Genomic DNA, 13411 nt, shown 5'->3' on the forward strand with positions numbered 1-13411 from the left:
ATTGAAAGAACTTAGAAATCTCTGAATTTGACTAAATTTCTTAGAAAAGGTTAAGCAGTTTGGGCCCATGACAATGTTTAAAGATTAAAAAAAAAAAATCATTGTTGTATAACTGAGTTCTAACTACAAAGTCCATATACATTCTTTGGCTTATTTCTTTTTTGGAAACTCTGGATAAAGTTGGGTCATAATAATCAATAATAATGAATAAAAAATTACAGTATTTAAGTTTTCACTTTAAAATTCCTTCTTTGTCCTCAGGCAGAATGGAAAAAAAAAAAAAAAAAAACAACTCTACAATTTGTTTTGGAATATTTTTGATATGCCCAACTACCAGTTTGGAATATCTCACCTTCTACAAACTTTGAAGCATGCAAAATCCTTGAATATTTCAATATTTTCTTCCTTGCATGCAGAAAAGGGAAATATGATTTTCAGAAGCCAAAGAAAGAATCCCTTCAACTTTTAGGCAATATGTAATTTCATAGAAGCTAGAAGAAATATATATATAGTCTGATAAAGCTAATGAGCAATAGCAAAGAAAGTGAATCTTGACCTTATGATTAGTAAATAAAGTGACATTTTTGTGTGTATATAGTTGAGGAAAGAAGACTTTCTTGATGATGATAATCCTTAGATTAATTTTAAACACAGGATCATTAAAATTTCAATAAATATGTCTATTTTTAAAGGTCATATATTTGCCAGCTGTTCCATTTTCATGTTTATTTTTCCTTTTATTATCAATCCTTGGATGAAATTTAACAACGACATAAATAAAAATCTATATTCAAGATGAAGACAGACAGAAAGAAAATGTATGCATAACAATCCAGTGTCTATATTTCAAATTAATAAAAAAATAAAAAGTATCTAAGTAGTTTGGCTTTCAAAGAAAGCACTTGATGCTCACAGTTCTAACTCAGGTGTGTCAAATAAAGTTACATAGAGGCCTATGGCATATTTCTCAGAGTTATCATCAGGGCATTGTAAACCTCTGAGTAGACACATTTTACAAAAATAGACAGTGACTCAGGCTTTTCTTAAAGAGATATTAATTCAGTTCTTCAATAATAATATTTCTTGGAATATCAATCATATGGAGGCTCTTTAACAAATTTTTTTTGCACAAACTTTCTCTAGCTTGTGAGAGAAAAACAAAGAGTATTTTATTTTTGAAGTACATAAAATTGTTAACGTATTAAAGCTACACTGAACAAAAGTCATCTACACAATGAAATTTCCATTCACAGCTAGAGTTCTCACATTCTCCGCTAACCTCTTGGGATAATTTTTAGCATTTACAAATGATTGGAAGACTCTACAAAATATCTTTAAATATGACATAATTTTTAGATACACACTAGTCACACAAAATATTTTAAATGAATATTCATATTCAGTGAAAATGTATAGAGATTGATACACAATTTTCATAACCAGGAATAGATTTCCATTTTCATAGAATTGTTATTTTCCAATAGATAGACTTGCATATCTTAGCCCAATGCAAGTCCCTTTCAAATGAATGAGACTAAATATATTTTAAAGAGTAAATGATCAATGCATGTGTATTATAAAAGTAATCCGAGCAGGTTATATCAATAACTGAGATGGACGGATGCATGTAAATTTTAATCAAGATATTCTCTACATTCAGGATTAAATGATTTTAGTAAAGGGATATAGATTTGTAATTTCACAATGAACTTAGTTTCTACATGAGTCTGAAAAAAATTAGTTTAGAATTAAGAATATTTCTTGTCTAGTTTTTTTTTTTTTTTTTTTTTTTTTCCCTCAAAAAGCTAGTTAGGAAACTCTGTTCAATATTCTGCAATAGTCTACATGGAAAAATAACCTAAAAAAGACTGGATGTATGTTCATGTATAAATGACTTGGGCTTCCCTGATAGCTCAGCTGGTAAAGAATCTGCCTGCAATGTGGGATACTTGGATTTGACCCCTGGGTTGGGAAGATCCCTTGGAGGAGGACATGGCAACCCACTCTGGTACTCTTGCCTGGAGAATCCCCATGGGTAGAGGGGCCTGGCAGGCTACAATCCATGGTGTTCCAAAGAGTTGGACACCACTGAGTGACTAAGCACAGCACAGCATAAATTATTTACTTTGCTGTACACCTAAAACTAACACAACATTGTTAATCAACTCTGTATCAATATAAAATATTTCTAAAATCTACTTAGTTATGATAAATAAACCAAATTGTATTAGAGATGACTAAAACTAAGTTTTTGACTGACTACAAGGCTAAACTCTTACTGTAAAGAAGTAAAGAGCATTCTGCAGTACTGTGATAGAGCACACAGAAACCTATCCACAGCACCACATGGGCACTCAGATGTGAGTGAAATTATCCAGTAAACAGGATTCCAGTGTGAAGCAGAATCTAATTGTAATAGCTGATGTTTTGAAACAGCCTGTAAGACCATCCATTTAGAACTCTCCTACAAAACATGACCATTCATTTTATGATGGAGTATTTCACAGTCTTTAAAAATAAGAAAACTATTTCCCTGCAGGATATTTTATTAAGCAGATTAGAAATCATGTGAATGGCATAGAGGTAGTGAGTATTTTACATTTTTATGAGAAACCACGGGAAATAAAAATGCTCACATTATTGCTTATTTTTGCTAAAAGTAGAGAAGATTTCATAAAAGCTAACAGATACAATTACATACTATGAGGTACCATTTCACACCAGTCAGAATGGCTGCTATTCAAAAGTCTATAAGCAATAAATGCTGGAGAGTATGTGGAGAAAAGGGAACCCTCTTACACTGTTGGTGGGAATGCAAACTAGTACAGCCACTATGGAGAACAGTGTGGAGATTCCTTACAAAACTGGAAATAGAACTGCCTTATGATCCAGCAATCCCACTGCTGGGCATACACACTGAGGAAACCAGAAGGGAAAGAGACACGTGTACCCCAATGTTCATCACAGCACTGTTTATAATAGCCAAGACATGGAAGCAACCTAGATGTCCATCAGCAGATGAATGGATAAGCAAGCTGTGGTACATATACACAATGGAGTATTACTCAGACATTAAAACGAATACATTTGAATCAGTTCTAATGAGGTGGATGAAACTGGAGCCTATTATACAGAGTGAAGTAAGCCAGAAAGAAAAACACCAATACAGTATACTAACGCATATATATGGAATTTAGAAAGATGGTAACAATAACCCTGTGTACGAGACAGCAAAAGAGACACTGATGTATAGAACAGTCTTATGGACTCTGTGGGAGAGGGAGAGGGTGGGAAGATTTGGGAGAATGGCATTGAAACATGTAAAATATCATGTATGAAACGAGTTGCCAGTCCAGGTTCGATGCACGATGCTGGATGCTTGGGGCTGGTGCACTGGGACGACCCAGAGGGATGGAATGGGGAGGGAGGAGGGAGGAGGGTTCAGGATGGGGAACACATGTATACCTGTGGCGGATTCATTTTGATATTTTGCAAAACTAATACAATTTTGTAAAGTTTAAAAATAAAATAAAATAAAAAATGTAAAAAAAAAAGAAAAATAAATGAATAAATGCTGGAGAGTATGTGGAGAAAAGGGAAACCTCTTACACCGTTGGTGGGAATGCAAACTAGTACAACCACTATGGAGAACAGAGTGGCGATTCCTTAAAAAACTGGAAATACAACTGCCTTATGACCCAGCAATCCCACTACTGGGCATACACACCGAGGAAACCAGAATTGAAAGAGACATGTGTACCCCAATGTTCATCACAGCACTGTTTATAATAGCAAGGACATGGAAGCAACCTAGATGTCCATCAGCAGACGAATGGATAAGAAAGCTGTGGTACATATACACAATGGAGTATTACTCAACCATTAAAAAGAATACATTTGAATCAGTTCTAATGAGGTGGATGAAACTGGAGCCTATTATACAGAGTGAAGTAAGCCAGAAAGAAAAATACCAATACAGTATACTAACGCATATCTATGGAATTTAGAAAGATGGTTAGAAAGATGGTAATTGAAACATGTAAAATATCATGTATGAAACGAGTTGCCAGTCCAGGTTCGATGCACGATACTGGATGCTTGGGGCTAGTGCACTGGGATGACCCAGAGGGATGGTATGGGGAGGGAGGAGGAAGGAGGGTTCAGGATGGGGAACACAGGTATACCTGTGGTGGATTCATTTTGATATTTGGCAAAACTAATACAATTTTGTAAAGTTTAAAAATAAAATAAAATTAAAAAAAAATAAAAGTTGGTAATGATAACCCTGTATGTGAGACAGCAAAAGAGACACAGACGCATAAAACAGTCTTTTGGACTCTGTGGGAGAGGGAGAGGGTGGGATGACTTGGGAGAATGACATTGAAATATGTATAATATCATATAAGAAACAAATTGCCAGTCCAGATTTGATGCAGGGTACAGGATGCTTGGGGCTGGTGCACTGGGATGACCCAGAGGGATGGTACGGGGGTTCAGGATAGGGAACACGTGTACACCCGTGGTGGATTCATGTTGATGTATGGCAAAACCAATGCAATATTGTAAACTAATTAGCCTCCAATTAAAATAAATAAATTAAAAAAAAAACAATTACATACTAGAAGAGGATGGAATTGAAATGACAAGTATAAAAGGAAAACTACTCTGAGGATGGCAATTAATAAAATGTTGACTTTTGAAACTTATAAACATCTGTTATAGTCAAAAATATAAAGCCGCAATTCCTAAAATAAAACAGAAATAAGTGAGCATAATGGAACATCAAATAAGCAACATACTTACTCAGAGAAAAGAGTAATTCTAAGGAAGTAAACATAGAGCCCATTCTTAGCAGGTATGTTCTAAGAATAGGAAGTGAAAATGTATCTGACACTTCACACAGAAGGTCTATTCGTAAGAATCATATTAGTATTGATATTATAATTATGTACATTGAAGAATATATCAGTGTTGTTAAATTTGGAAAAACAAAAAAAGAAATTGAGGTCTCACTATAGGAGAAAGGATAGAAAATATACAATCAAAAGGTATTAGAATCACAAAAATAGAATATTTGAATTTCAAATGTTATATAGGTTTATGATTTTAAAAATATATTTTCACATACAATTCACTAAAAAAGCCAACAAAGATATCATAGCATTCCACATGCTTAATGCTTCTATTTTTTCTTCTTGTTCTTTTTTTATTTTTTTGGCAATGAATTTTATTTCTATTAGACCTGTAAATGCAGAGACTCTCATGCTAACACGGGGTGGGTGCAGTCAGTCAACCTTACAATAATAACAGTGACAATGTCTTCCCATAATTATCTCCATGATGTCTCCTCAAGGGTTAAAGTGCGTGTAACATGTTGCTTTCAGTAAACTTCTCTATATGTATCAAATTTGAATTTGTGTAAGTTCCTCTAAAATTTGTTTTCAAACTGTACAATATCAGTCACATGTTAATCTTAATTTCTAAGTCTCACTCTCTACTAGAAGGAAACACAGTCTATGAGTGAATAATTGCTATTCATTCTTTGCCATGTGGACTTATATTATTTCATGTTTTATTTTTTTTTCCCCCTTAGTAGAAGAAAATTTAAATGTAGATTTCAAATTGAATAAGTATTTTTCAGCTATTTTAGATTTTTAAGACTCTCCTCCCTACTCTGTTATAAGATGTAACTCTAAATAATTTTATTTGAAAAATACATAAAAAGAGATGCTTCACAAAAATGTTTGATATTTTATCTTTTAAAAATATCACACACTATACTTAAAAATGAATACTATTTAAGCTAAATATGAAAAGGAAAAAAAATTACAAAAGAGTTAGATGAAAATATGAAGACTTGTTTTTTAATCTATGGCTTCATAGAACTTTCTGAAGCTAGGAATAAAACAGATAAGAAATAGCAGAATTATTGACAAATTCAAGATATGTTGATGTAAGAAATTATGATCAACTGTAAAAGAATAGAAGAAAATGTTTTCAGTAGAAAAAAGAAAATGGATAGAATCAATACCCAAAAAGGGTCTTATAAATTAGTAAGGAAAAATTATCAACTCAAGGATGAAAATGGACAAGGAATATGATCATTCAGTTCAGAGAAAAATTGGAAATAGAGAATATAAGACAAATAACTTCATTTATCAAGACAATTCAAGTTAAAACAATGGCAAATTAGTGTCTTTTCTTGATTATTTAATCAGTCAATTAAAAAAATCATATAGTGTCTTGGAAAGATTGTTGAAAATCAGTCATTTGATAAAACTTTATATTGGATGCAATTTTTGCAACATTATCTGACAGCATCCAACAAAAATGTAAGATACTTTTTAAACTAACAAAATCACCTAGTAGCAGTTTATTATGCTACAATGTGATCAGTCATGTAGATAACAAAGATAATATAAATTGACGTGGAGTGACTTGGAAAGAACAGTTTAGCATGATTTTATGAATTAGAAATTATACATCCTCTTTGAAACAACAGGGTCAGTGACAGTGAATGTGCTAAAAGCTGCAGCTTTCTGGTCTGGTCTTGGCACAGTAAGTCCCCAAGACCTTTTTATATTGAGTCTATGATTTCAGGGCCCTTTTCATAGTAGAACCAAGATGTTTTATTTTGCATTTTCAGTGTTTTAACATTTGAACTCATGGTGGAAAATTCATGTAAGTAACACTGCTTGCTGGCGTCTAAGCAAAAAGTCATTGTCACCAATCTGCACTAGTCATTGTACTATTCACCATTACACATAGTTGGAAAATTTGGTAGTATTTATTACCATTGTCAAATGTGAGTTTTGAAATGATAACTAAAATTTTGAAAAGCAATGTATATTAACCATCATGAACCTAATAGTTTCCTTACACTTCCAGACTTTTCTTATGAGATCAATATGGACATTAGCAAATTTGACCTTTAAAAAAATTTTTATGAAGATGTCAATACTTAGAAGAATTACATTTCTTGATGAGCCAATATTTTCTAAATAACCAACATAAATGAATTTAGTAAATCATGAGGAGGTTAAAGATCATTCAAAGTTCAAGATAAATCAATACATTTTGATGAATAGAGACAAATATTCACTAATCCAATATTGCAATTAAATTTTGAGAATTTACTACTTCCTGAGTTTAGTAGTATCAAAGGATACCTATAATTGTTTGAAAAAGATATTAAGATACTTCTCCACTTGTTTGCTGAAACTGAGACCCTTCCATTTTTCTTATCTTTGTTCATTTGTATTTTGTTGTTTATATATGGACTAATATGATATTTCCCTCTCTATGTCTGACTTATTTCACTAAGAATAACACCCTCTGGGTCCATCCGTGCTCTCACATAATGGCAAGATTTCGTTCTTTCTTATAGCTGGGAGATAACGTCATTGTGTATATCTATGTACCACATATTTTTTCATTCATCTATTGATTATCCTTTAGGTTGCATCCATGCCTTGGCTAATGTAAATAATGCTGCAATTAACAAAAGTGTTATGTTTTTCTAATTAGTGTGTTTGTTTTCTTCAGATAAATATGCTGCAGTGAAATTGTTAGATCATATGGTGGGGAACGAGGGAAATAAATGAAGGAGATTAAGAGGTACAAACTTACAGCTGCAAAATAAATTGAGTCATAGGTAAGAAATGTACAGAGTGGGGAATACAGTCAATAATTATGTATTTGTGTGCTGACCGGTGGTAACTAGATTATTGAGGTGATCATTTTGAAAGATATAAAAATATAAATTCGCTAGTTCTGTAAAAGGGACTTCATAGTGTTCTAGGTAAGTTATACTTCAAAAACAAACTCATACAAATAGAGATCAGATTTATGGTTATATAAGGTGAGTGTGGGGGAGGCTGTATGAATGAAAACTGTCAAAATGTATAAAGTTACAGTTAAATACATATTAGAAAAGTAAAGTACAATATGATAAATATAGTTAATGTTGTATGTTAAATATGAAGGTTAAGGGAGTAAATTTTAAGAGTCCTCATCACAAGAAAAATAATTTTTTTCTATTTAATTTTGTATAATATGAGGTAATGGATGTTCACTAAACTTACTTGATAATCATCTTATGATGCCTATAAATCAAGTCATTATGTTGTATGCCTTAAAGTTACACAGTGTGCATGTCAATTATATTTCAATAAAACTAGAAAAAATAAAATGCTAAAAAAGAAAGACAGTTCTTCATTTGTCAGGTGCATATCTGTGTGAAACCTGACATTCTCTTACTCAATGTATTTTGACAAAAGTAGCATAGAAACAGGTAGCAGAATAGAGGTGCCTCTATTACACCAAATATTAGAGATTTGCAAAATCTCTAAATAAAATAAATTCAATATTCTCAACAAAATAGAATTGTTGCTTTGCAAAATATAATAAAATTTTCATTAAAGCTTACTATTTATATAAACATATAGTGTTTATTTTTTATTTCAAATGGATGCATACATACTTTAAGTTATCATTTTTAATTTTCAGTTTGTAAATATTGATATCATACACCATATAAGAATGAAGACTCTGAGGTCTTCAATAACTTTGAAGTTGTCTAGAGACCAACATTCTTGAGAACCTCTTAGACAAACTCATGCTGTTTTGCAACAGAGTATATATTCATAGTCATATATGAAAATGCATGTTCATAGCAATATTCTTTGTAATAGCTTGAATTGTGTACAGTTCAATGTTCTTCAATACTTGACTAGAATAAGTTGTAGTTGATTCATACAATAGAACAGCCCAATGTCAGTGACAAATGTCATATATTAAATGAAACAAATAAGACAAACACATTTAATGTAGTTTCTCAGATCATAAAAATATAAAAATAAGAAATAATGTGGTCATGGAAAAAGTAATCAGAGTAACCAGTATTTTGTGACTGAGGTCAGGCATATATAGAACTTTAGGGTTGTTGGCAATGTCCAAGTTTCTTGATTCTTGGTATTACATGAGTGAGCACTTTATAATGAATTATCCAATAAACCCTCTATTCTCTATGTTAATACAGAACAGTATTAGTTTAACTACTGTTAATGATGTATTTTCTCATTGATTGGTTAATTTCATTCCTGATTATAATCACAACATTGAAAAATGTAACAAGGTGGATTTCAGAGTGCAACAAACTGGATGCAAAATCTAACTTCACCACTTACTAGGAGAAGAAATTTAGTCAAGTTATTTCACCTTTCAGAATCTCATGCTTTAGTTTTGCTAAGCTAAGGATAAAAAGAAAATAACTTTACAGAGCTAATATTTCAAGGAGATGTACGATAGAAAAATTGATGGAAACAGGTAGATGTGCACATCCTTTCTTTCTCTTTTTGTCCTTAAAGGCATCTATGAATCTTCATATTTTCTGGAATGCAGGGTTGCTTTATGCAGCAGGCATGAGTGAACTGTCCTCTGAGTTCCCTGTCACCACAGGGAAGTTCTGCTGAGATTGTACAGAGAAAGCTGTATGGAAAGAAGATTGTCATCAAGGTACAGAGGATCACTGTCACAGGTAATTAAAAATCAAGCAGTCCAGAGGTCAACAAGAAATCTGAGTGTAAGAAAAAACAGCTGGGAGATAGTCCCTGGCCAGCACCATTGAGCAGTAGGGTCTTATGGACCTGCTTAGGAAGTAACACTATGAAACAGTAGGAAGGCAAAAAGATAGGACACTGAAAGATGAACTCCCCAGGTTAGTAGGTGTCCAATGTGGTACTGGAGAAGAGTGGAGAAATAACTCCAGAAAGAATGAAGAGATGGAACCAAAGTGAAAAAAATGCCCAATCGTAGATGGGACTGGTGATGGAAGTCAAGTCCAATGTTGTAAAGAACAATAATGCATAGAAACCTGGAATGTTAGGTCCGTTAATCAAGATAAGTTGGAAGTGGTTGAACTTGAGATGGCAAGAGTGAACATCGACATTTTAGGTATCAGCAAAATAAAATGGCCTGGAATGGACAAATTTAATTCAGATAAAAATCATATCCACTTCATTTCAGTTCAGTTCAGTTCAGTCGTTCAGTCGTGTCTGACTGTTTGCAAAGCCACAAACTGCAGCACGCCAGGCTTCCCTGTCCAACACCAACTCCTGGAGCCTACTCAAGCTCATGTCCATCATGTCAGTGATGCCACCCAACCATCTCATCTTCTGTCATCCCCTTCTCCTCACGTCTTCAATCTTTCCCAGCATCAGAGTCTTTTCAAATGAGTCATCTCTTCCCATCATGTAGCCAAAGTATTGGAGTTTAAGCTTCAGCATCAGTCCTTCCAAAGAATATTCAGGACTGATTTCCTTTATTTTTTTTTTTAATTTTATTTTATTTTTAAACTTTACAATATTGTATTGGTTTTGCCAAATATTGAAATGATTGATTTGTTGCATCTCCTTGCAGTCCAAAGGACTCTCAAGAGTCTTCTCCAACACCACGGTTCAAAAGCATCACTTCTTCAGTTATCAGCTTTATTTATAGTCCAACTCCCACATTCAAACATGACTATTGGAAAAGCCATAGCTCTGACTAGATAGACCTTTGTTGGTAAAGTAATGTCTCTGCTTTTTAATATGCTGTCTAGGTTGGTTATAGCTTTACTTCCAAGGAGCAAGCATCTTTTAATTTCTTGGCTACAGTCACCATCTGCAGTGATTTTGGAGCCCCCCAAAATAAAGTCTCTCACTTTTTCTATTGTTTCCCCATCTATTTGTCATGAAGTGATGGGACTGAAAGCCATGATCCTAGTTTTCTGAATGTTGAGTTTATATTTACTAAGATGGGCAAAAATCAATTATAATAAATGGAGTAGCACTCATATTCAACGAAAGAGCCTGAAATGCAGTACTTGGGTTCAATCTGAAATAAGACAGAATGATCTCTGTTCATTTCCAAGGTAACCCATTCAATATCACAGCAATCCAAGTCTATGCCCCAACCATTAATGCCAAAGAAGCTAAAGTTGAAAGGTTCTATGATGACCTACAGGACTTCCTAGAACTAACACACACACACACACACACACACACACACCCTTTTAATCACAGGGGACTGGAATGGAAAAGTAGGAAGCTGAGAGATACCTGAAGTAATAGGAAACTTTGGCCTTGGAGTACATGATGAAGCATGGCAAAAAATAACAGTTTTGCCAAGAAACTTACTGGTCATAGCAAACACCTTCTTCCAACAACACAAGAGACAACTAATCACGTGGACATTACAAGATGGTCAATACTGAAATCAGATTGATAATAGTCTTTGCAGCTGAAGATGGAGAAGCTCTATATAGTCAGCAAAAACAAGACTGGGAGCTGATCATAGCTCAGGTCATGAACTTATTACAAAATTCAAATTTCAATTGAAGAAAGTAGGGAAAGCCTCTGGACCATTCAGGTATGGCCTAAATCAAATCCCTTACAATTATACAGTGGAAGTGACAAATAGATTCAAGGGATTAGATCTGACATTGAGAGTGCCTGAAGAACTATAGACATAGGTTCATAACATTATACAGGAGGCAGTAAAAAAGACCATTCTGAAGAAAAATAAATACAACAAGGCAAAATGATTGTCTGAGGAGGCCTTACAAATACCTGAGAAAAGAAGAAAAGTGGAAGGCAAAGGAGAAAATGAAAGACATACCCATCTGAATGCAGTGTTCCAAAGAATAGCAAGGAAAGTAAGAAAGCCTTCTTCAATGATCAATGCAAAGAAATAGAGGAACACAACAGAAAGGGAAAGACTAGAGATCTCTTCAAGAAGATTAGAGATACCGAGGGAACATTTTATGCAAAGATGGGCACAATGAAGGATATAAATGGTATAGACATAACAGAAGAAGAAGGTATTAGGAAACGGTGGCAGGAATACACAGAAGAACAAGGATCTTAATGACCCATATAACCACCATGGTGTGATCACTCAACTAGAGCCAGATATTCTGTAATGAGAAGTAAAATGGGCATTAGATAGCATCACAATGGACAAAGCTAGTGGAGGTGATGGAATTCCAGTTGAGCTATTTCAAATCCTAAAAGATAATGCTGTTAAAGTGGTGCACTCAATATGCCCCCAAATTTGGAAAACTCAGCAGCAACCACAGAACTGGAAAAGGTCAGTTTTCATTCCAATCCCAAAGAAAGACAATGCCAAAGAATTCAAACTACCACACAAATGCACTCATCTCATATGCTAGCAAAGTAATGCTCAAAATTTTCCAAGTCAGGCTTCAGCAGTACATGAAAAAAGGAACTTCCAGATGTTCAAGCTGGATTTAGAAAAGGCAGAAGAAACACAGATCAAATTGCCAACATCCATTGAATCATAGAAATAGCAAGAGAGTTCCAGAAAAACATCTAATTCTGCTTTATTGACTATGCTACAGTTTTTGACTGTATGGATCACAACAAACTTTGGAAAATTCTTCAAGATATGGGATTACTAGATCACCTTACCTGCCCCCTAGAAATCTGTATGCAGGTTAAGAAGCAACATTTAGAACTGGACAAGAAAAAATGGACTGCTTCCAAATTGGGAAAAGAGTGTGTCAAGGCTCTAAATTGTCATCCTGCTTATTTAACTTCTATGCAGAGTACATCATGCAAAAAGCCAGGCTGGATGAAGCACAAGCTAAAATCAAGACTGGTGTGAGAAATACCAATAACCTCAGGTATGACACCACCCTAATGACTGAAAGCAAAGAGGACCTAAAGAGCCACTTGATATAAGTGAGAGTGGAGAGTGAAAATGCTGGCTTAAAACTCAACATTCAGAAAACAAAGATCATGGCATCTGGTCCCATCACTTCATGGCAAACAGATGGGGAAACAGTGGAAACAGTGACATACTTTATTGTCTTGAGTTCCAAAATCACTGAAGATTGTGACTGCAGCCATGAAATTAAAAGATGCTTGCTCCTTGGAACAAAAGATATGACCAACCTAGACAGCATATTAAAAAGTAGAGACATTGCTCTGCTGACAAAGGTCCATCTAGTCAAAGCAATGGTTTTTCCAGTAGTCATGTATGAATGTGAGATTTTCTAAAGAAAGCTGAGCACTGAAGAATTGATGCTTTTGTACCGTGGTGTTGGAGAAAACTCTTGAGTCCCTTGGACTGCAAGAAGATCTAACCAGTCCATCCTAAAGGAAATCAGTCCTGAAAATTTATTGCAAGGACTGATGTTGAAGCTGAAACTCCAGTACTTTGACCACCTGATGCAAAGAACTGACTCTTTGTAAAAGACCCTGATGATGGGAGAGATTGAAGGCATGAGAAGCAATGACAGAAGATGAGATGGTTGGATGGCATCACCGACTCAATGGCCATGAGTTTGAGCAAGCTCCAGGTGCTGGTGATGGACAGGGAAGCCTGGCATGCTGCAGTCCATGGGGTT

This window comes from Bubalus bubalis, chromosome 8 (assembly GCF_019923935.1).
Source record: "Bubalus bubalis isolate 160015118507 breed Murrah chromosome 8, NDDB_SH_1, whole genome shotgun sequence".
Taxonomy (NCBI): Eukaryota; Metazoa; Chordata; class Mammalia; order Artiodactyla; family Bovidae; genus Bubalus; species Bubalus bubalis.